Below are 25,674 nucleotides of genomic sequence, written 5' to 3'. Positions count from 1 at the left end.
TATATACAACAGATTCAGGGAGTGGAAAGAAAGGTTAGGTCTGGTAGGGCTGGGAAAGGGAACCAGGCCCTGGGAACAAATGTTGAGCTTTGTCTTTATTGAATCAAGTGAAACTGCACCTGAGTAATCATGTGATAAATAATATGATTGTTAAATGGGATAATTGTTTGGTAAATTGAATATATTATTGTTTAATCATAATAAGACTCATGAGAAGTGATGTAATCATAACAAGAATCATGAGAAAGGATGTTTGGGGATCTGATGAAAATTACAAGAATTCATGTGGATAAGATCAATGTATACAATAGAACAATATGGGTTTAGGAAATAGTATATAGCTACACAATGAAAAGGGTAAAAAAACTGTCCCTGTGGAATCCATGTGGGAGTCAGATTTGGGTTTGTACCCCTGATTCCCAGAACTCTTCAATAAAGCACCTCCATATCCTGTGATTCTGTGTTTCTAATACCTGTAAGCACAAACCTCTGCTCATGTCTCAGCCTCTGCCATGGTACTGGAATTATCCTTTAGTTTCCCAAGCAGTTCCCAAGGCTGCCTCGTTCTGCTGAGGCAGAGAAGGTTCCAGTAGAGGCAAGTGCTTACTGTAAAAGTGGCATGACACAAAGTCCTATTTTTACCCGTGTTTCTAGGAATTTGATATCCTAACAGAGATGTACTGACTCAGACTGATGCCCTTTGGCATTCTGAGCTATATAAAAACGAATGGTTAAAACAACATTTGGAAGAAGAGTTTATTGATGTTTTTCTCAGCAAAATTAATTAAACTATTCTTGGGTAAAATATTTACAAGCCTGTAAGAGTGACTTAGATACTTCCCTGCCTAAGTTTAATGTGTCTCCAGCACCACTTGCAGTGGTTACAGTAATTTCACTATGATAAGCCACACTGAGTATAAGCCGCACTTCCGGGTGCCAGCAACTTTTAGTTCTTCGTCCATACATAAGCCACACCTGATTATAAGCCGCACATTACAATACAGAGTGTGATAAAAGGAATCTGTTCTATCACCATCTGTTGAGGGTGGGGCAGTGATCCTGATCTCAACGGCAGATGTTCTGCTAATGGGCCATCCATTGAAACCAGGCAGGGCATTGTTCTTTATCTTTTTACAACCCATCCTTCCTCCAGCCAGTCATTTTCTGCTCATGGCCATTGAGTCCCACTGTGGGACTGATAAAATTACTGCATCCCATTGGAAGTTGCTCCAGCCAGGGGGAAGAGCCCAACATTTCTTACCAAGATAAAACAGAGGTTTTGGGACACTAAGGGAGCCCCTTTCTCCACTGGACTCCAGAGGAAAACCGGATTTCTCCACATCACCACTGGAGCTCCGGAGGGAAACTGCACCTTGTACAGGAGCACTGCTCCAACTGAATCACATCTGTCACTGCAGGAGGATGCAGCCACCATGGGATGGGACTGCTGCCAACACCCTGCCTGACGGGTGTCAGGCTGTACTCTGACTGTGTCAGGGTTTGGAGTTTGTTTCTTTGTAGTACTGTATTTCTATTTTAATATCCCTAGTAAAGAACTGTTATTCCTAATTCCCTTATTTTTGCTTGAAATCCCCTTGATTTAAAATTATAATAAAAATTAATTATTATATATAATGCATTATGGGTAGGGGCCCGCCGCAATGCATTATGGGTAGGCGGGGCCGCAATGCATTATGGGTAGGCGGGGCCGCAATGCATTATGGGTAGGGGGCCGCCGCAATGCATTATGGGTAGGCGGGGCCGCAATGCATTATGGGTAGGCGGGGCCGCAATGCATTATGGGTAGGCGGGGCCGCAATGCATTATGGGTAGGGGCCCGCCGCAATGCATTATGGGTAGGCGGGGCCGCAATGCATTGTGGGTAGGCGGGGCCGCAATGCATTATGGGTAGGCGGGGCCGCAATGCATTATGGGTAGGGGCCCGCCGCAATGCATTGTGGGTAGGCGGGGCCGCAGTGCATTATGGGTAGGCGGGGCCGCAATGCATTATGGGTAGGCGGGGCCGCAATGCATTATGGGTAGGGGCCCGCCGCAATGCATTGTGGGTAGGCGGGGCCGCAATGCATTGTGGGTAGGCGGGGCCGCAATGCATTATGGGTAGGCGGGGCCGCAATGCATTATGGGTAGGGGCCCGCCGCAATGCATTATGGGTAGGCGGGGCCGCAATGCATTATGGGTAGGCGGGGCCGCAATGCATTATGGGTAGGGGCCCGCCGCAATGCATTGTGGGTAGGCGGGGCCGCAGTGCATTATGGGTAGGCGGGGCCGCAATGCATTATGGGTAGGCGGGGCCGCAATGCATTATGGGTAGGGGCCCGCCGCAATGCATTATGGGTAGGCGGGGGCCGCAATGCATTATGGGTAGGGGCCCGCCGCAATGCATTATGGGTAGGCGGGGGCCGCAATGCATTATGGGTAGGCGGGGGGCCGCAATGCATTATGGGTAGGCGGGGCCGCAATGCATTATGGGTAGGGGGCGCCGCAATGCATTATGGGTAGGGGCCCGCCGCAATGCATTATGGGTAGGCGGGGCCGCAATGCATTATGGGTAGGGGCCCGCCGCAATGCATTGTGGGTAGGCGGGGCCGCAATGCATTGTGGGTAGGCGGGGCCGCAGTGCATTATGGGTAGGCGGGGCCGCAATGCATTATGGGTAGGCGGGGCCGCAATGCATTATGGGTAGGGGCCCGCCGCAATGCATTATGGGTAGGCGGGGGCCGCAATGCATTATGGGTAGGGGCCCGCCGCAATGCATTATGGGTAGGCGGGGGCCGCAATGCATTATGGGTAGGCGGGGGCCGCAATGCATTATGGGTAGGCGGGGCCGCAATGCATTATGGGTAGGGGGCGCCGCAATGCATTATGGGTAGGCGGGGCCGCAATGCATTATGGGTAGGGGGCAGCCGCAATGCATTATGGGTAGGCGGGGGCCGCAATGCATTGTGGGTAGGCGGGGCCGCAATGCATTGTGGGTAGGCGGGGCCGCAATGCATTATGGGTAGGGGCCCGCCGCAATGCATTGTGGGTAGGCGGGGCCGCAATGCATTGTGGGTAGGCGGGGCCGCAGTGCATTATGGGTAGGCGGGGCCGCAATGCATTATGGGTAGGCGGGGCCGCAATGCATTATGGGTAGGGGCCCGCCGCAATGCATTATGGGTAGGCGGGGGCCGCAATGCATTATGGGTAGGGGCCCGCCGCAATGCATTATGGGTAGGCGGGGGCCGCAATGCATTATGGGTAGGCGGGGGCCGCAATGCATTATGGGTAGGCGGGGCCGCAATGCATTATGGGTAGGCGGGGCCGCAATGCATTATGGGTAGGGGCCCGCCGCAATGCATTATGGGTAGGCGGGGGCCGCAATGCATTATGGGTAGGGGCCCGCCGCAATGCATTATGGGTAGGCGGGGGCCGCAATGCATTATGGGTAGGCGGGGGCCGCAATGCATTATGGGTAGGCGGGGCCGCAATGCATTATGGGTAGGGGGCGCCGCAATGCATTATGGGTAGGCGGGGCCGCAATGCATTATGGGTAGGGGGCAGCCGCAATGCATTATGGGTAGGCGGGGGCCGCAATGCATTGTGGGTAGGCGGGGCCGCAATGCATTGTGGGTAGGCGGGGCCGCAATGCATTATGGGTAGGGGCCCGCCGCAATGCATTGTGGGTAGGCGGGGCCGCAGTGCATTATGGGTAGGCGGGGCCGCAATGCATTATGGGTAGGCGGGGCCGCAATGCATTATGGGTAGGGGCCCGCCGCAATGCATTATGGGTAGGCGGGGGCCGCAATGCATTATGGGTAGGGGCCCGCCGCAATGCATTATGGGTAGGCGGGGGCCGCAATGCATTATGGGTAGGCGGGGGCCGCAATGCATTATGGGTAGGCGGGGCCGCAATGCATTATGGGTAGGGGGCGCCGCAATGCATTATGGGTAGGCGGGGCCGCAATGCATTATGGGTAGGGGCCCGCCGCAATGCATTATGGGTAGGCGGGGCCGCAATGCATTATGGGTAGTCGGGGCCGCCGCAATGCATTATGGGTAAGGGGCCGCCGCAATGCATTGTGGGTTTCGGTCCGTGGATTTCGGGGGAGTGTGTGAATTTTCGGGGAGGTTCTTGGGTCGTCCCCACTCAAATTTTGTGCAGTTTTGTGCACGACGGACGTTTCCAAGGAGCCACCGCACGCCAGTAATTATCGCTAACGAGCTCACGGTTATCAGAGGCGCTGCCCCGCCCCCCAGTCCTCCCCCGACGGCGCCGAGGTCGAAGGCTCCGCCCTTTCTTCTTCTTCCCGCCCCCCCTCCCGCTCCTCCTTTTTCTCCTGTCCTAGCGAGACCTCCTAGGTCAGCCCCAAAACCGCCGCGTTTTACTCCAAAACTGCCCGCCCGGCCCAGGGGGGCCCCGTGTGGGGAGGGATCCCGTTTTTGGAAGGTCCCGTTTTTTGGGAGAAGTCCCCATTTTTGGGGAGGGGTCCCAGCCTTGTCCGAGCCCCTCGGGCACTTCACGCACACCCTGGTGCGGGCGCTGTCCCCCAGCGGGGGGGGAATCGGGAGGGGGCTTGGGGGGTGGGATCAGCGGGGGGACGGCACTACTGACCTTGCCGGGACCCCCCCGCGGCGAGGAGGTACCGGGCGAAATGGGGAGGGGGCTCGGGGGGCGTTTGGGCGGTGGTATTATCATGGGGGGAGATCACCAGGGGGGCGAGGGGAGGGGGTTTGGGGGGATGGGACCACCGGGGAAATACCGGGTGGGGTTGGAATTTGGGGGGCGTTGTTTTGGGGGTCCCGAGTGCTGGGCGAGAGTTCTGACATCCTGAGCCCCACCCCAGCCCCCCCCCCCCCCCCTTTTTGGATCCCACATTTCAGGGGTGGTTGGGGTGCACTGGGGGGTCTCTTGTGGGTTCTGGGGGGGGTCGTGCCCGGTGTCCCCCCCCCAAGACCCCCTGTCCCCATCCCCAGCTCAGGGGGCTCTGTGGGTCCGGGGGTCTCTGTGGATTCTGTGGGAGGGTCGTGCCCACTGTCGCCCCCACTGTGACCCCCTCATGACCCCCCTGTCCCCCTCCCCAGCTCGGGGGGCTCTGGGATGTCTCTGTGGATCCGAGGGGGGGCTCTGTGGGTTTGGTGGGGCTCTAACCCGGTGTTCTTCCTCCGTGACCCCCCTATCCCCCAAGCTCGGGGGGCTCTGGAGGATCTCTGTGTGTTCAGGGGTGTCTGTGTGTTCTGGGGGGTTGTGCCTGCTGTCCCCCTCCGTGACCCCCCCCATGTCCCCACCCTGATCTCCCCGTCACCCCCTGCCCCCCCTGAGCTCGGGGGGCTCCGGGAGGTGCTGGAGCAGCTCCAGCTCCGGGCGCTGTCGGTGTTGGAGGAGAAGGCGGCGCTGGACCAGCGGACGTTCTGTTCACCGGTGAGTCCGAGACCCTGGGAACCTCCCCTGACCCTCCAGGGAGTCCCAACCACCCCCTGCCCTCCCCAGGCCGGGAATTTTTTGTGGGAATCTCGCCCTGGACCAACCCGCGAGGGGCTGACGCCTTCAGGGTGAGACCCCCGGGGGGTTTGGGGAGGCTCAGATCCCTTGAGGGGGGTTTGGGGGGCTCTGGGTGGGGTTTGGAGGGAATTTCAGAGGGAATTTGGGGGTTCAGACCTGCAGAGGGTTTGGGAGGATCTTGGGGGAAATTCAGGGGTCTTTGGAGAATTTTGGGGGCAATTTGGGGGCGATTTGGGGGCGGTTTGATGGGGCTCTGGGTGGTTCAGACCACCAAGAAATTTTGGGGTTCAAAGCTCTGGGGAATTTGGGGGAAAAATTTGGGGTACTTTGGGAGGAATTTTGGGGCACTTCAGGAGGGCTTTGGGGGAAAAATTTGGGGCACTTTGTGGGGAAATTTGGGGGCACTTTGGGAGGGGCTTTGGGGAATAATTTTGGGGGGGCTTTGGGGAAAATTTTGGGGGGGCTATGTAAGGGAGTCTTTTTTGGTTTTTTGGTGGGTTTTTTTTTGGGGGGGGGTGGTTTCCTCGGTGTCTGCAGCAGTTCCAGGGGGGTTTCTGGGGGTCCTGACCCCCCCCCCACACCCCCTCCCCAGGACTTCACGGTGTCCACGGTGCCCGGGGGGCACCTCAAGGGCTTCCTGAGCATGGCTGACCCCCAGACCATCGCCCACGGCTGCAGCCACAGCACCCAGTGGGCCCTCAGGGTGGGGAGGGGCTTCGGGAGGGGGGGGGAAATCCCAATTTGGGGAGGGGGCTCCCGGAATTTGGGGAGGGGTCAGCTGGGAGCTGCATGTGGCGAACCACGGAGCCGCAGATGAAGCGGTTCTTGACTGACAGCTGGGCACGGGGAGACCCCCCCAAGGGGACCCCAAAAAACTCAATGAGACCCCAAAAACTCAATGAGACCCCTGAAGGGGCCCCAAAATTCAGTGAGGCCCCAAAAAACCCAGTGAGACCCCAAAAATCTGGGTGAGACCCCCCACCCCCAAAAATCTGCTGAGACCTCTAAAAATCTACTGGGATACCCAAAAACACACTGAGACCCCCGAGCAGCCCCCAAAAACTCAGTGAGGCCCCAAAAACCGCTGGGATCCCCAAAATCCCGGTGGGACCCCTGAACGGCCCCCAAAAAACCCAGCGAGACCCCTAAAAAACCAGGTGGGTTCCCCAAAAACACACTGAGACCCCCGAATTCCCCCCAAAATCCCACTGAGACCCCCAAAACCCCCCTGCGCCCCCCACCCTGCTCCATGTGTGGATATTCTCGGGGTCCATGACGCTGATTTCCATCAGTTTGATGTTCAGGTACTGGGGAGAGAGCAAGGGGGCGGTCAGAGGGGTCTGAAAACCCCCATTGACCCCCCCGGGACCCCCCACTCACCTGATCCACCGGGTGCCGCGTCCCACGGATGCTGGGGAGAGACAATGGGGAATTTGAGGAGGGGTCTCAGAGGGGCCCTCACAGAGACCCCGCCTGCCCAGCAATCACCGCACAGAGATCCCGACCAATCCCTGGCACTCCCAAAATCCCCCCTGACAATTCCAGACCCAGAGACTCATTCCCATCCCCTCTGTGGGTTGAACCCCTGCACTTATCTGTCAGAGATCAAGGTATTGGAATCCAGGTCAGGTGTGAAGAGCTGTTCCACTCTCTGGGAAACTCCTGCCATCACTGGGCTGTTGTCTCTTAGTCAGCTACAATAAAGAAAACCAGGCATCAGTGCATTCTCTCAGTAGCACACAAGCCAAACCCTGATAATTTCACTGCTCACCATCTCCCAAGAATGCCCGGAGCCTCAGGGCACATCAGCTGCACTCAGAGGCTGAGACTGTCCTAGCAGGGTAGGCCTGGCTTAAGAAGAGACGAGGTGATGTGGCACGGCTGAAACTTGGCTGGATCTACACTTGTTCTCCCAAACTCCCGGATCATCGCCTTCCCCCCACCCCGACCCCCACCGAGGACAGTGACACAGAGCGAGCCCAACCCGGCCACCTCCTTTGTCCCTGGACCATTACCTTCTCCATGGCCCATTACCTTCTCCATGGCCCATTACCTTCTCCATGGCCCATTACGAGCTGGGTGCGGCCCAGGAGCTTTCTTTACCATGATAATGGGAAGAAATGCTGCAGCGAGAAGTAGGGGAACAAAGCCCCCAACCCCCAAAACCAGGGCAGCACCAGAAAAGGCAAAGGAAAGGCAAAGTGAGCGTGTTTTCTGCCAGAAAATGAGTAATAATATTAATCAGAACTTCTGGAGGAATTTAGGAACATCGCTTTCATGTGATAAATACAGGTCATACCCGTCCTTCCAGCCCAGGTGAAAACAGGAAGGAAAACTACAGCAAAAGCAGAGTCTCTTATCTGGGTGTATTTCCTAAAGGCTCTGTACTGTTCCCTGCCCAGCTCAGGAGCTGAACTGCTCTCGCAGGACACAGTGTCTGAAGGTACACTGGAGCTGTGACATTAAAGCCACCAAAGCCAATGACTAAATAGAAACCGATCCTTACCTGGTTCGAAGTCCCCATCTCTGGCTCGTGCTCACGGGGGTTCCCTGCTCCAGCACACAGCCCCCGAGACCTGGGCTAAGGCGTTGCCCTACCAAGCAGAAGACAAGGGGTTAACAAAGCTTTGGACACATTCTGTCCTCAGAGTAGTTAGACAAAACATCCATCAATGTGGATCTTTAATAAGGACAGCTTGTACCTAGGCTTGCAATGGACTTTTGTATGTTATTACTGCAAAGTCTGTTTGAACTTATTTTGATATTAAACAAGGCTTACCGTGAGCTCTGCACCCTGCCCTGCCCCAAGCTCTAAGGAACAGCTGGATATCCTCACACCCATCCAGGCTGAGGCAGCTCTCACATAGGCAGAGTAGTTATAAAAGCATCCCCAGATTCATCAACTGAAAATCAGATTTTCTGACAATTAAAATCAGCTTTAAGCAAAAGAATTCAGTTATATCCATAACTATAAACGAGCAAAGATGCAACGTCTTTTATCCTACAGGCACTTTACAGCTGAGAGTTTCTAACACAGTGTGACAAACACCTTGTAGCTTCAAGAGAACTGAAACACGCCTTTAGCAGCTGTGTGGTACAGCTTCTTAAAGCAGCCTGTAGAACATTAAAATATGGCCGTGGCAGTTACTGTTTTTTGCAGCCTTTTTAAAGACTGAAAGTTTTCAGATTCAGTGAGGCTGAATTTCAGCAGTTGCAGAAATAAGTCTGTGGAATATGGGCAGGAGCTTCTGTTCAAGGTCTGTTATAAAATCAGTTATTCAGGTAACACAGGAACCTCTTCACAGCCCAGACCCAAACGTGTATTTCCCATAATGGTAAAAATCAATGTACTATGCTGGCAGTGCTGTGTTCTGCAGCTGTGTTCTCACACACACTCGGAAACACCTCGGCACACACAGACACAGCCGGACAGTGCACGCTCAGAAACGCTCAGACACACTCATGCACACTCGGACACTCAGAAACAGACACACGTGGACAGAATAAATATAAAAAGAGATATACAGCTCACCCTATATATAATAGGTGATATAAAACATGCCCCACTATGTAATAAGTGAAATATCACATGTCCCCCATGGAAAAAGTCATTAATCACATGCCCCTCATATAATAAATGAAATAATTCACATCATTAAAAGAATCTAAAGTACTAGAAAATTAAAAAAAAAACACTACCACGGAAAAAAAAAAACAAGACCAAAAAACAAACCAAAACCCTACTTTAAAAATCCACCCTATAAGTATCCATGTTCCCTAAAATAAAACTGATAAAAGACACCGAAACAGCCAATCAATCAATCAAATTACAAAAATAAAAATAGCACCAATAAACCTAACTTAACCACACAAAACTAAAATTACTCCTAACTCAATGAAGTCGTTACGCCTCAAATCATCAAAACAAAAATACCACTGATAAATAAACACAAAATCAAAAGATAAATTTAACCATAGAGTATCTCTCAAATTATCCATAACTATAAAACATGTATTACAATCAAACAAACCAAATAAATAAAACCCCTATGATATAATAATAACCAACATAAACATACAATAACATCCCATACATAATGTTCCAATTATATTATTAAAGCCTAATAAATTAGCTATTGCATGACCTCAAACCCACCAAAACAACCGCTACATACTCACAATAATAAAAGCTGTCACAAAATAATTGAGAACCCATCCTCCGCCTTATGCTACAGCCCATAACACCATCGTAAACCTTATAAACATATCCTTTAAAAACAACACCCCACCAAAAAAAAACCAACAGTAAAACACAATTCAAAGAAAACCTTATCAACACCAAAACTTAAGACCTTGCCATACACCATGTATAAACAGAACAAAACTATACATTATATTATGGAAAACCATCTTAAAAGCACTACATTAAAAAAACTTTCAAATATTAAAAACTGCACCTAACAAAAGCCGTCTAATAAATTCACAGCCAAAACTCCACCAGCAGCGCCAGTCCTACCCAAAATTCTCATCATACATATCAAAAGTCTATTTTAAAAACCTGCTTCAATTCATCCTACCTCAAATACAAAGCCATCCACCTTCATTCAAACCCAAAATTGCACATAATCAATAACACCAAAAAATAAAACAACACACTATATACCACCAAAAAATAAAATACTTAATTAAAACCAAATATAAATACCACTATTTGTTAAAGAGCACAGTCACCATCTACACTTTACTGGAACTAAAACTAAATGTATATATACAATTAAAATGCATTACTTTCGGCATATACCGGATTATATAAAATAATAAACTGTACTAGAAGGATATTATAACATAATATCCTCTAGCATCCTACAATAAACTCTCTCTCAACTATATAGGCTAACACACACACAAAAAAACCTGAAAAAAACCCAATCTAGCTTTTACTTCTCATTCATTAGCTGTTATAGATAATAACCAAATCAAGCCGAATTAAATAAATTGCCTTTACTGCCCTCCCCGCTCTGGAATTGGAGGACACAGGGGACCCGCAGCTGTCCCCCCCCCCCCCTTCTCCAAATCTCTATACAATAATGGATTAATTTTTCTTTACTTATTTCTCTTATCGGGACTCCCCTCCCCGTGTTCTATCATTTAACCCAGCAGGCTGTCCCTTGTTATTTCGGGCAACTTACCTTTTTTTTTTATCTTTTTCGGTTTCTCCGGGGTTTTCCTGGGGTTTGTTCTTTTTCTGTCTTATTTCTTCAAAAAAAGAAAAAAATTAAATAGTAAACAGCAACTAAAAATACGGTCTTGGGAAGCCTCAAACTAAACAGGACAGCACCGAGGCCGGGAATTCCGTGCGGGCTGGTCACACACGCTGGCATCAGATCACCCTGTGTTCTCACTGCCATCCCGGACAGCCCAGTTTTTATACAGATTTTTCTGGCCTGAGGCGAGAGTTCCCTTTGTTTCTGCTGAGGGTTCTCATATCAGATTAAACCTTTCTTGGTGCTACCCGGGACAAAAGTCCTTACCGCGCCTCGATGAGGGCTGTGTGTGCTCCCCACTCGTGTGTAATTTCCTTGGCAGTGCTGGTTTCTCGCTTTCGGGTGGAGGTGATCGGCTCTGATATTGGTACTTGGCAGTTCTTTATCGATGATGTTTCCCGTCTGGTTGTCTCAGGATCGTTGAGCTAGGTGTGTTGAGATGCTAATTAAGGCCTTTGTCCATGGCTTCGGGTGTGGGTGGCAGTGGCTGAAACGCTCTCTTACTTTATTTATTTTATACAACTTTCTTATATATAAACACGAATTATAACAACACATATCACAATTCCTCCCCTTCTATATAACCAAATTAATTTGTGTTCCCTTTTTAATTTTCTTCAGATTTATCACTGCTATTCCATCCCTTCATTGACTCTTCTCGATAATTTATGTAAGGGAGATTATTTTTTCCTATTTGTTCTTCAAATTTTGTAAGTGCCTTTACTGCACTGGTATTTACCTTTCCTTCTCCCGGTTTCAGTAATTTGGATGCTTTGCTATTCACTCTTCCAGGTGTAAGTTCTGGGTCCATGAGCATAGCGGCTATTTGCATGCCCTGCGCCACCGAGTGTATTAATTTGATGAAACAAGGTATCAAGCATGGTAGGAAGATGATTTCAGCTACTGAGCACAGGATAAAGAATACAATTTTTTCCACTATGCTCCCGAGAATAACTGTTCCCACCAAGATGCCAGGAGAATGGAATTCCTCTTTTGGACGGGACATGTGCCACACTTTTTATTTCTGTAGCAAGATCCCTCATAGTTTTTCTATAATCAATTTCAACACAACATTCTGTTCTAAGGCTATTTGTTCTATTTTGCTTTCATGATCCATGCCTTCCTTGTTTCTGGAGAAACAAAAAGTGTTATTGAATTGGGCACAAACCCGTTTGTCATTTTCTTCAAGTAGGTCGATGATGATTGGTTTACCGTCCGAGATTAACCCATTCTCAAACTTAAGATTTTTGCCCACCCAACATATTTTTCCTTCTATGACACACTTATTTAATCGGGTATTGTCATAACTCATTCACCTGAAAATAAGCCACAAATACCGACTTTTGTTTCCCCCCTACCCACACCGAGCGATTGCATTGTCCACAGGTGGGAAGAGGTGTTGGCCAGGACAGAGCGAGTCGGGGTGCTGATTAGTGGGCATCCCCCACACTCATTGTTACGGCTTTGTGCCGCAGAGCTTGGCAGAATTCCTTGGGTATACGTTAATGGCTGGGAACATGGCTAGGCTCAGGCAGCAGAGGTGTTCTTTAGGGGACCAGCGCAAAGTCCGAGCTGCATATTGCCTCTTAAAGACATCCCACCTCGATAATTTTATCGTGTCCGTCCAGCAATGTACTTTATTTGTTCTCTGGCACTCTGCTCTTAAAATTTCAGCTCTGCAATTTAGTTTCCCACTAATCCCGTGTTGATATAAGAGAACCCACTCTACAGAATCTAATTCAGCAATATTCAACTCAGCGCCAAGTACTGGAATTCGCTCGCTCAAAGACAGCTCTTTTCAAAACACTTAGTGCAGAGCCCTTTAGGTCAGATCTCCCGTACGCAATGTGTAACCTAAACTTCACAACAGATTCGGCACTTGAAACGAACAAAAGGAAAACATCTGCATCCAGAAGCTATTCACCTTATCTGATCTAGGTTGATCACCGGCTTGTTTGGGGCAATTTTATCTTGAGGACTCCAGGGGAGGAAGCCACATTCCACTTGGATGTTTCTGGTTTCCACTCTGGAGGCGTGTGTCCAGCCTTTTTCTGCTGTTCGGACTGCTGTGTCTGTGATTAAAAGGACAAGAAAAGGACCTTCCCAGTGAGGAGAGAGAGAAACCTCTTTCCAGGTTTTAATGAAGACCCGATCTCCCGGCTGTATTTTGTGTATGGCGAATCCCAAAGGAGCATTTCGTGTGACAATTTCTTGTTTTCGCAATTTTTGTACATTTTTATTTATTGTTATCAAGTAGGGTTGTATTTGTCCATCTTCTATTTTTGGATGTCCCACTGGCATCCCATGGTCATAAGGCATCTCGTGTAACATTTCAAAAGGAGATAGCCCTGTCTCAGAGTGAGGTATCGTCCCAATATTTGATAATGCTAAGGGGAGGCATTTTGGCCAGTACATTTTTGTTTATATCATTAATTTTGATAGTTGAGCTTTTAAGGTCTGGTTCATTTTCTCAACTTGTCCAGAACTCTGGGGATGCCATGGTGTATGATATTCCCACCTAATTCCTAGGCCTTCAGCCAGTTGTTTAATAACCTTTGAGGTGAAATGTGTTCCTTGGTCTGAGTCTATATAGTTGATTATACCATACCAGGGGATTATTTCCTCCAGAAGGAATTTAGATACTGTCTGGGCTGTAGCCCTCGAGCTTGGGTAAGCTTTAACCCAATGAGTTAATTTGTCTACTAGTACCAGCAAGAATTTATACCTCCCAACCTTTGGTAACTCAGTGAAATCCACTTGGATTCTTTCAAATGGACGATAGGCTATAGGGCAACTACCCCAAATTACCTGTCGTGTCCTGGCTTTGTGAACCTTTTAGCATATCAGGCACCCCTGCACTTCCTGTTTAGCTAATTCATAAATCCCCTTACACCCGAAGAATTTCAGAAATTGTTCTGCCAGAGCCTGTGATCCCCAATGTGTTTGCAAATGTAGTCTCTAGAATTTTTCTGGTATAATCCGTAGATATTAATTCCCTCTCATCTGGTAATTTCTACTTTCCTTCTTCTAATGTACCTCCTATCTTTTTTTTTTTTTTTTTTTTTTTTTTTCCCTCCAATCTCTTTTTGGGAGGAACAAGGGGGATATCCCTGAGTCCCGCCTTCTCCGAGTTCTGGGGTAGTTACCCTTAGTAGTGCTGCATTTTTTGTTTCTTTATCTGCTAAATTGTTTCTTCTAATCCGAAATTGTATTCCTGTTTGATGTCTCTTCACATGCACGACCGAGATTGCTAAAGGTTCTGGGGGTTCCTGAGGGGGTTCAGAGAGTCCTGAGGGGGTCTGGAGGTGTCCTGAGGGGATTCAAGGGGGTACTGAGGGGGTCTAGGGGGCTCAGAGGGATCCTTGCACCACCAAGTGATCAGTGGAAAAAAGAGAGAACAACACTTGTTTAATCCCAGACTGGTGCCCTGTGATTTGTACTCTGCCTCTTGATCCAGCAGCTGTGCCCTGCTGCCCCTCCTGATCTCCATCAGAGCAGTTCATCTCTCCCTCAGCCCCACAAGGCTGAGCTGATCTGCTCTGCAGATAATGCCATGGACAGAGCCATGTTGCAATTCAATACTCTCCTGGTTCTATGCTACTGAGAAGCAAGAACAGAACGCACAATGGCAGATAATTACAGGTGAGCAATTACAGACACAATCTTCCCTCTTTCTTGTCCTTGTTTTTTTTTTTTTTTTCCACCGTTCCACACTTGCTGAGAGCCTGACACAGTGCCCAGAGCTCTGAAGATGATGAGCAGAGTAATAAAAAAGCCCTTTGAAGCACATCCCTGAAGCTCCCAGAGCCCTGATCATCCTTCATGCCGTGTTTCTGCAGCCCTGCTGGCCAGGGTAGTGAGCAGGAGTCCACTTCAGGTGGTCTGAGCTGCTAAAAGCCGTGTCATTAAAAAACCCCAACTTAATAATGACAATTGAATTGAAGGAATATTGTGGAATATTTCCTGCTTGTTTTCAAGAGGGCTTGTAACTTGCTAAAACTTTTTGAAATCCAGCTGCTGTAAATAGCAACTCATGTGCTTTCCCAATCGCTTACCTTTCTTGCTCAGTACCGAGTATCTATTTAGGAGCTGGTTTTCAAAACATTGTGCACTTTGCACAATTAATTTGGGGAAGTCTGTGGTGTATCCCAATGCCAAAAAAAGTGCTCTGAAAAGCTGAGGAGATCACACGTGCAAAGTCAACCTGTAGAAACAAATAAGCACATTTTCATACATGCAATCTCTGGCAGGATTGCTTGGAAATGATGAAGTGTTTTAACACAATGCCATAATATTCTTAAATGCCAAATGTCACATGAAATATTATTCAGAATCACTTCTCTCTCCTTCCCAACCTGCCTGCAAACAAGTGGGATCTGCACAGCTTGGCTGTGGGTGCTGGGAACAGCATCAGCTGTGAGTGGAGCATTATTAACAACTGGAATTATTAACTCTGTTTCAGAAAGCTGTTCTGTGCCTCTACACACAGCCGTTTGGAAGATCTTTTGGAAAATTCATCTTGCACCTGATCCCTCCCTTTTTTAATGAACCACATCATGCTGTCAGACAATGCTGATGGACAGCATAAAGCAAGGAGAAAGGGAAATAGCACCTGAAATGACAGGCAGGGCCAAAACTTTTAGCCACCAGGAAGATTCTGATGGTACCTGGCCCCAGTTTGGTCCCCTCCTCTATTGCCAACCTTCATCAGATAAGACTCCCTGCAAAGTATTAATACTGCAAAATTTAAATGCCTGCAAAATTTTAAGACAGAGATTTTTGTGTGGTTGACATTCATTTTCAAGCTTCACAGTGTCTTGTAGGTCCTGTGAAAGAAAGAGAAGAGAGATGTGGGAGTGATTTCATGCTTCCCCTGCCCTGCTGGGGTGATGTTTCTCAGTCTCCACAGGGAGGAGATGTGTGTGAAACAAAAGGGTAAGAGGAGTTAATTATAATAATTTGGAGGGAGGGGGTTTACCTTCTCCATTTCAAAGAGAAGCTCCTGCCTTTCTCAGCAGACACCTGTCCTCCAAACTAAAACAGCAACTTTTCCTTCTTTGTCCATATATAAGCTGCACCTGATTATAAGCCACACTTTGGGTTCGGACCAAAATTTTAGTCAAAATTGTGCAGCTTATAATCGTGAAATTACTGTACTTATCTAATGTCTCAGCCTCCAGAACTTGGGATATGTGAGACCTCAAACCCTTTTATGCTCTGGCAGAAGAGTGAGTGAAGCAATGATTCACTATTACAGGCCAGTGTTCAATACAGATTGATTTGGTTCTGTGTATTTTGTTTAAAATGCATCTCCACATAAATGAGTCTGGTGTGCTCAAACATCCTAAATAATCATTTTACCAAAATTCTGTAATAAAGAAATTATCCTCAAAAATCGACTGGATATACAAATAAATCTGTGGATTCTCTGTTCAGCAGCAGCAATAAATCCTTCCTCTATCACATACAGTGTTTACATTTGCCTAGGGGCTCTAAAACATTATGAGATGAAATGATTTTCCTGTTCCTTGGTGTCTGACTGCCATAGAATTTAAGTGTTTCATGAATTTAATTGTGAAGAGAACAGTTTAACATCTTTTAGCCCCCTGTGGGAAAACGGAAGGAGGAGCCAACTGGATATTGCCTGGAAAATGATTCATATTTAAAATTTAACTATGAGTACTGTATCAGGGGAGGTTCACAAGGGCAGTAAATGACCCCATGTCCATTAAAGATCTGTGCAAAGTGGCAGAAGAAGGATTTGGTGTCATAAATAGGGTCAAACCTTCTGCTTGTGGTACAGTTGCATTCCAGGTTGCATAAATACCTTTATTTATGCAACATTAAGCCAATTTTCAGCCTTTTCCTGAAAATCTATTAGTTGTTTTCAAGCTCCCTGAAAGGTTTTCTATTTCATTGCAGGAGAATTCATCTGCCATGCTCTGAAGAGGGTGTTTATTCTTTTAGCCACCAAAAGCTGGCAAAAAGGCAGTTGCAATTTTCTGCTGAAGCAGAGGTAGACAAAACAAAAAATACTATTGTTGCTTAGATGTAAAAAGAATTCTATTTTCAATGGAAAAGATTGTCTTGACTTGCCTTGATTACTGAAATCAAGGAAAACATAACTTCAGCCTATCAAACCATTTTTGTACCATTTAGGGAACGAAAGAGAGGATTGCTGTACAAGCTGGGAAAGAAAGCAAAACTGCCAGGTGTGCCTCCTTTAAACACACAGCCCTTCATAGTTTCATTTTCCCATCCCTATTTGGTTTTCTTGGTCCTCTTTTATTCACCTTTTACTCTTCAAGAAATACAAGAAGGAATTCTAATGTATTGTGTATGATTCTTTGTTCTGACTTCCCTGCTTGGTGTACAGAAGTCAAGGTGTGACATGAACCACAATTTGATGCACAGAGCCTGCAGTGGATTCTTGGGTTTTATTCAGGACTAAATGACAACAAAATCTTTGAAAACCTGAGAAGAAGGTGGGGTTGTAAAAGGGATGTGTGGGAGAAGAGGAATATAAAAAAAGGATCAAACCAGATAAATTTCAGTTGGCAAGTGATAATATACTCTTCAGTTTCCTGGCATTAAATTTGTAGCTTCCAGTGTATTTTAGTGATGGATTCTGCATAGGAAACATAATGTAAATTAGCTATTATAAATTTGTTTTCTAACAAGAAAAAAAATTAAATATCATCATATAAATTTTGCTAATGGGCTTGGTAGTGAAGCAGAATCAGCAGTAAGGAAAAGAATACTGCTGACAATTTCAGCCAAGAACGAAATCAATCAAGTGTAATGCTCACCATTCCTTATTTACTGGGATAATTTGATCCTGGCATTGTGCGCTGTGATGGGCATGCCTTGCTTTGTTCAAGATGTTGCCCATTTTGTGTCTTTAGGAGCTGTCTTCCCTTGCCACCAACTCAATACCCATCCTTTTAACACACATGCATGGGAAACGAGTGTTTCCAGAGCTCCTGATTGTCCCAGCACCTCTCTACGTGCAGCTGACACTAAGACAAATGAATCTGCTTGCAGGGACACATTGTCTGAAGCATTGCTTTGGTTCATTAAGGCAGTGCCTGAGCAGTGCTCAATAAAAACTCTTTATCACTGAAAATTAGCAGTGGTGTGGGCAGCTCTGTTGAACTCTGCAGCTAGACTCAGGGTTAAGAATGACAGAGTCTGAGTGTTGGGAATTGGAACAAATAAAAATCTGAAATCAGAGCAGCCTGGAGACTGGAGCATTCATTCCTGCATCTCTTTTAGGGTGGGACTGTGCATTAGCAGATGGCAGCCTAAAAACAATATGTGCTGAGAGAGCTTGAGATGTATGGCAAGATTTTCAACACCTACGCAAGCGTTCTGAAGAGTATTGTCTGTCAGGGGTGCTCAGGAATTTACCAGTTGCTTTTGTGTGGATTTCTGCAGCTATTATCTGCAAACGATCAGCCAGGAGATGTTGAAGGCAAATTTGAGGCAAAATTTTACAAAATGGAATACAATAACTAGTCACAATATTAATCCCTAAGCTTTGATGTGAGCCTTGTAAAACACACATAAAGCAGCCCAGGCCCCTCTTTATTGGTAGATGTGGAGATGGGTTGGGTTGTGAGAGGCAGCAGAAAATTGTGACTGAAGAGCAAATCATGATCTTGCCATCTGCCTGGAAGGAACTATTATATAGGGTTTGCTGTCAATCAACCAACCTGTTTTGAAGCAAAGGCAGAGCAGTATATGATTTTTTTTGTCCTGCTCATTTCATGCACTAATTCTCCACTCACACTCACCATTTCCAGCACCAGCACAGCACTCTGGGCTCTGGCTGCAGCTCCCTGCCCAGCCCACAAACAGGGAGGAGAGGTGTGCAAGAGAGTGCTAAGAGTTTTTCTCAAATAATGACAGAGCCCAGAGGTGTGACAAGGAATTAAATCTTAATTGTTTAAGCCAAGGCATCGGGAAATATTGGCTGCTGTATGCCATATATTCATGATAATTCTCACTTTTCATGTTTCAGTGGGAGATCTTTTCCCCAAACTCTCATTTCCACCCCCTTTAAGGGTGTCTTTTGTGTAGCTTTATGATTTTTTTTTGGTTGGTTGGGGGTGGGTTTATTCATGAACATAACTGAAGGCAAAAATTGTTTCTGTCTGCCTGCTTTATCTTTTCAAGGATTTTCCTACGAACCCTAGGCTATAGTATTGCACAGCAGTGTATTTCATCCATAACTGCATTTCCTCATGTAGCATCTCTGCTCTGAGGATGTCCAAGCATGCTGAAATAGGTGTGTGAAAGCCACACTGTGCCCTGCACAATCCAGGGCATTTTAGATGCAATAAACTGAAGTATAATTTAATATCACAGAGTGATTCCATTATAAGAGTCCACACTGCAGGGGACCAGTAGCACAGAAACCTCTCAATTTGTTAATATTTTTTTTCCCCCACCACTGTCTGTATTTATGATAAAGTGGAAGCAAATACCTGTGTTTGCAAATCAGCTGCTTGGTCAATCCCCTGGTGTAATGTAAAAGCTGAGATTTGCTCTGCAGCTGAGGCCAAGGCAGAGTTAGAAGACTTTAAAGTGCTATTCTCAGGGTAGCACCTGGACTTGAAAAGAGCAGAAGTGCAACACTGCAGAGCTGATCTGGCCTCTTGCATTTTCCTTTGGCACCAGGCAAAGCTTCCTTTCCCAGAGAGGTGCTGGGCTGTGCCAGGGTGTGTTTGATGTGCTGGGAGCACAGAGCTGGGAGTCTGGAAATATTTCACATCCAGGAGAGCCCTGAGCTCCCTGCAGAGCTCCTGGCACAGAACCACCCTGGCACATTTCCCACGTCAGCCTGGGTGTGCCTGATCACTGGGATTTGCTCTAACCAAAACAACTTTTTGTACCTGTTGGTGTTTTGAGCCTTCAAACCAGCTCCTGCCTGTGTTCAGGTGGTTTGGGTTTATAAAACTCCCAGCAGGGGAGAAAGACACTGGGAGGAAGATGGTGGGTTTGTTGCCTTTGGAGCTGGAGAGGCAAAATTCTTAGAGAAAAAACAAACCAAAAAAAACCCAAAAAAAAAATCCCCCAAAAAAACCAAAACAAACAAAAAAAGCAAACAAAAAAACCAAAACCACACACACAAAACCCCCTCCCAAACAGTTTAAGGTAGAGGAAAATAGGAAAACAGAACCAGAAACTAAGCCTGCTTCTGACTTCAGACCTGTCTTTGGTGGGTTTTTTTAGGGTGAGTCTTTGGGAAATAGAATTTTGTGGGTTGTGGAGTGCTTTCATGGTTGTGTTCATAATTTGGGCTATGAGATTTCATGGTTCTTTGAGAAAGTTTTTCTTCTGACAGTGGCGGGGATTGGAAAAGTGTTGATGTATTTTTGAGCTTTGGTCTGTGTAACAACTTTTTGTATGGATTTGGTTGCTTTTCCTACAGCTGTGTCTGTGCCAGAGCAGGTGGAGGAGTCTGGGCTGGGGGAGTCTGCATGGAGGAGAGAGATGGGATATTGAGCTGGGGCTCACTTGCTGCAGTGCTTTAGGGGGAAATTTGTTTCCTAGATAGTCTTGTTTCTATGCTGATGTCTGAAATATGTCAAATTTGGTAGAGGAGGTTTTTTCCACTTGCTGTTGGAGCCTCCTTTTTTTATTACTTCAGGATAATGACAGAATCACAGAATGGCTGGGGTTGGAAGTAGCCTCTGAAGACCACCTAGTGCAACCCTGCTTCTAAAGCTGCTGAAATAATAATGGAGACCAATCTTTTTATTAAGTTTAACTGAAATTTAGGAACACAGCAAGTGTAGAGGGAGTGAGTATAACCCAGTGACCATATCTGAGCTCACCACAGGAAATTTGCTCCTCAATGTTTCTGAATGCCTTTGCTTTCCTTGGATTTATTTTATTTATGTTGTAAATGCTAAAAACACCTTCACCTCCATGTAAAAGTTGACTTTTCAGCAGCAATAGTAGATGCTAAACCTGTGTTTGAGGACTGATATTTGACATAATGAAAGGGATATCTCAAATGCCAAATGTTCCCTCTGGCTGTAGATACACTAATTTTCAGTTCAGGAAGTCTCTGACCCATGATTTGTCCACAGTAGGTGGATCTTGTCTGTAATGTGGTTTTAGCTGGTCTGGAAAAGCAGCTGCAGCCTGACAAAAGCAATGGTTTTTTTCAAACCTGGAATATTCCAGTAGCATTTTGTGTAATGGGTGCAACCTGGCTCTTCTAAGAATCAGCTAGAGGCACTGAGTTAGTGCTGGGATGAATTTGGGAATCCATGAAAAGAATCTGGATTTTCAGATCAGGATGATCTCTCCAGCTAATGTATAGATAAAGGATAATAGTATCACAAGAAGCCATGAACTGCTATCAGTTCATGGGCTGTTTTAACTGAGATTTCTTTGCTTTTTGATATCTCTGAGCTGAAACTAAATGGACAACTCATCTCTATTACATGTTGGCTATGTTTACCTGCCATGATATCCTGAGCACAGTCATGTTTTGCTGGTTGTATTTCAAATATATTGAGTATTGAATTCAATACTATTCAAATGTATTGATGCCATTGAAATTTTTTTTTCATGATGATAATGTACTGCACAGACAATCCTGTTAATCCTTGGCAAGTGCTGATCTTGTCAGCTAATGGCAAGTTCTAGATAAGGGTTGAGACTTTTTGTGTGCATTGCCCTACATACTTTAAAAATAACTAGGACACAAACTTTTGTGATATAAACTTCCCTGACAAATATAGATGTGTTCTTTTTTCTTTCTCTCCCCTGTTAGGCTTTGGAAAACTGTAAAAAACAGAATCAGTGCCTCCCAAACACAGTAATTGTGCAGACCAGACATCCCTTTGACAAGAAGTAGCCACACGTTTAAGGTAGGCTGGGTGGAACAACTGAGAATCCTTCCTTTTGTGTTCTGTTCTCACTTCTCCCTGCTTTTGTCAAAATTCAGACTTGCTATTTAATTTTTTGTTGTTTTCCAGCATAAGCTACTTATTGTGCTCTGTGGATGTTGTGGGGGTTTTTTGGTAGGTTTCTTTTCCCTGTGCTTATGCCATCTTCCTGGTTGGATCTTCCCTGCATACTTGGGGATGGCTGACAAAGCTGCTGCTCCTGCCAAGGTTGGTGTGGCTGAGGCAGCAGGGAGAGAGGCAGAGCAGTGATGTACCATGAGATAGGGGGGTGGAAAGGAGCCCCCAGCTCTGGGTGCCAAGAGCAGCAGGTGGAGCATCTCCTCTGAGTGTGCTGTGCCTTGGCTGATCCTCCACATCCACATGTCTGCACCTGGAGACAGCAAACCTCCCAACATCCTGCACCTGAAGTGGGACAAAAACTGTCTGAACCAGCCCTGGGCTCCCATGGGAAGTGGCTGCCCTGCAGGTGTTGCTCAGCTCTGCTCTTTCTGTGTGGTCTTTGTGTTGGTCAGTGCTGTGGTCACAGCCAGACAAATCCTTGGTGTTTATTCCCTTCATGAAAAATGTTTTATCTTTCTAGCTGAGCTGTTCTTGTTTGCCTCCAGGAAAATCACTGCATCTTCTCTTGTTTCTGGAAAAAGCCATAGGAGAAGAAAACCTGAGAATACAGACAGAAGGATTTAATGTCAGTGAAGACATAGGGAGGGCATGAAAGGAGATAGATTCAGTTTGGTCATTGAGGTTGGATCAGACATCCTGCAGGAGAGGGAGAAAAGTGATAAAGACTGAGAAGTCTTAGGACAGGGAGGGTTTTCCTGGGAATATATCAAGAGTTCTAGACACAAAATGTAACACCTGGCTGAGCAGAGGGGATGTGCACACACAACACCAAACATTGCTGCACTCATGAATTGAGTGAGAGTGTGAGTGCTGGTCTGGGCCAAGCTGTGTCCAGCGAGCTGAGCTCTGTCTGTACCAAAGGAATCCTCTTTGTGTTTCCTGTTCCACTTGGGGAAAGGAAAACAACCCAGAGCAAGAAACACAGGGAGGCTCAGGGCCCTGGATGAGGATTTTTTGGCTGGTTTTACTCTGGGTTCCGTAGCATTGCAATCACATGTAGGCAGCTCAATCTTCACACGCTCAGCTGCTGGTTATCCATGTGGGATGGTTCCCAAAGGAGGAAAAACTCTGTGGGGAGGTGAGGGGGCAAGCAAAACTGCTCTGCCAGATTTTTGTAAAAGCTTCCACAAATGTTGTGAACCTAGGATGAGTGTCTGAAATCTGGCTTTTGGTGGAATTGAGGTGGAACTTGCTGTGAGACCACACTTGGCTCACCTGGGAAGGAGCATTGAGGTAGGGAGGAGCTGCAGGGTGCAGTGCCTGTTGCCAAGGCAGAGTCTGGGATATGGGAAGGAGCTTTGTAGGGTGGGTGGAAGCAGCTGGGAGGGGTGGAGAGTGCAATCTGTGAAAAGCAAAGCTTTGCTGTCCCAGGAACACTAGAAGTGAGGAGCTTTGCATTTCCAAGGTGGTGAGCCTTCTCCAGACCCTGTGAAATATGAGCCTGGGATGTGTGTGCTAAACCTCTTCACGGGGAAAAGGCAGGTATGGGGGAGGAGGAGAGGGAGGCAGAGGAGGCAGAATGCAGAGAGCAGAGGCCAGAGGCCCCTGTTTGGGTGCAAGCACCAATCTGCTGTCTGTGTGAGCCTGCCCGAGTTGCATATGCTGTCCTTTTCTGTGTGCCCAGAAAATTGTGATAAATAGAGGTCCAGGCAGGGAAGAGCATTTATTTTTATTTGCCTATTTTTGTCATTCACTTGGCATCTCCAGATGAATGGTGGAAGCAGGAGGGAAAGGCTGTTCTCCTTGTGCATGCAGCCCTGGGTGTGGGGCAGATTCAAAGACAGCTGGATTCCTGCTGACCCCTTGCAACCTACCTTCACCTTGGAAATATCATCCACTGTAATGGTCTGCTTGTGGCAGCTGTGCCAGCAACCCTGTGGAGTCTTTCAGTCTGAGCTGTGATAGGCAGTTTCCATGCTCTCCAGCTGGGATAGCTCAGGTGCTGTCTCTGTCCTCTCTGTCCCATCAGGTATCAGACTGGGGGTGGAAGCACCTCCTCCTGACACTTCACCTCCCAGCAGCCAGAGACAGAGCACACAACCCACAGGGTGCTCTGCCCCTCTGCAGGGCATGCATTCATCATGCCCCAGCCCTGCCAGGAGCTGCCATTCCACACTAACTTTTGTCTAGAGACAAATTACTTTCAGCCTTGCCTTTTCATGAGAAAGCATTTTGAAGTGTGCAGACTGCTCACTCGTGTCTTTTTTCCCTTCCAATTTTCTCTTTCAGTGTCAGTGTCAGTAGCCCCACATTCAGCATGGGCCCAGGGTGCTTGTAGAGCATCATCCCCTCCCTGTCAAAGCCAAGTGAGGAGGATGGAGAAAAGCCCCAAAGCATCAGGTGGGTATGACACTGTGCTTAGCAAGGAGGGCAAGAGGAAAATGTTTGATGTCTTGTTGGTCCACTGAAAGTTAAAATTAGCAGCAAAGACATCAAAGCAGGTGTGAGGATGCTTCTGCAAGATTTGCCAAGGACTTGTGTGCTCCTGTCTGATGCTGGGAGCCAGGGCAGGGAGAGGCTGCAAGCACAGCCTGTTTAATATTCTCTGTCCCTCTGATCTCCCCCCTACCCTGCAGAAGCAACACGTCCCCTGTTTCTGCAGAGCTTGTCCTGAGCAATAGCAGCATCTGTCAGGGGTTATGGTGGCATTAGCCTCATGGAGCTGGGAGTTAGCAGTGCTTGGCAGAGTGACAGTTCTGCTGTACCTTACATAAATCTGGATCTTGCATAAATCTGTCTCTGCCTACTCTGCCAAGGTGTGTGGTCACCATTTCTCTGATTCTTCCTGCTGTCCACAAGGCCTTTGTGTAGAAGATGGTATTTGCCTGAGACCCTTCTCCTTCATCTTTCTTCACTCCTCCCCACTCTGTACCCTTTCACTTGTGTCATTCCCACAAAGTCCTAAAAGGGAACTATCTTAAACAGGGTTTTATTTTCAATTATATTCCCATCACCTGCCCCTCACCTCAGGAAATGCAGAAATCCTATGGAATCGAATTCCTTGAGTGTCCCTGTGGCTTTGGCAGCAAACCCCAGCATCCTCCTTCTGCTGGTTCCTGCTGGTGTGTGCCTGATGCTGGGTACCTACAAGGTACCTACATTGTTCATTAGTACTTCATGACATTTTGTTGCCTCTCATCTGCTTTTTTTTTTAACCTTCTAGACCCTTCTGAGGCCAGAAACTAATAACTACCTCAGTTCTTTGCTGTCTTCCAGTGTCTAAGGAAATCCTACAGGAAAGCAAGAAAACCCTTGTTAAACATATCATTACATCCCCAACCATACTTGTCCCATGTATTTTCAAACAAAGCACCCAAAAAGAAAATGTTGGCCCCTTGGAAGCATCTCTGGTCCCATGGGGCTTGGGCTGAGCCACTCTCTTGTCCCCAGCTCTTCTCAGGGACATGGCCAGCGATCTCCTGTGTCACTTTGTCACATCTACCTGCCACCAATTGCTTCTCTGTGTTAAGGCTGTAATAAAGACCTGTTCTGAGCATTGTGGCAGGGACCAGTAGGACAATTCAGCTGATCTGCAGGGCCAAGTTCTCGGTATATACTGCCCAATAAAATGCAGCAGCTCCAAAGGAGTGTGTGATTTGTCAGGTAAACTCATTGCACCCCAGTGAGAGTCTCACTGAGACAGATGTCCTCAGGTGCTGGGATGGAGGCATTTGAGTGTAAGGGTGCTTAGTGCTGTTATTATTTATGACTGGTTGGTGTCTAGTGCTGGTGAGCAGTGAAGGTGGCACACTCTTGTACCACAGGTTATCCAGGGGGGAAAAAAATAATCCCACATTGTGTTATAGCACACATCCTGAGCTCTTAAAATGGAAGTTTCTGTTTTGTTCTCCAAGCCCTTTTT

Source organism: Catharus ustulatus, chromosome 13 (assembly GCF_009819885.2).
Source record: "Catharus ustulatus isolate bCatUst1 chromosome 13, bCatUst1.pri.v2, whole genome shotgun sequence".
NCBI classification, from domain to species: domain Eukaryota; kingdom Metazoa; phylum Chordata; class Aves; order Passeriformes; family Turdidae; genus Catharus; species Catharus ustulatus.
The sequence above is the reverse complement of the archived record's forward strand: the minus strand, read 5'-3'. Positions refer to the sequence as shown.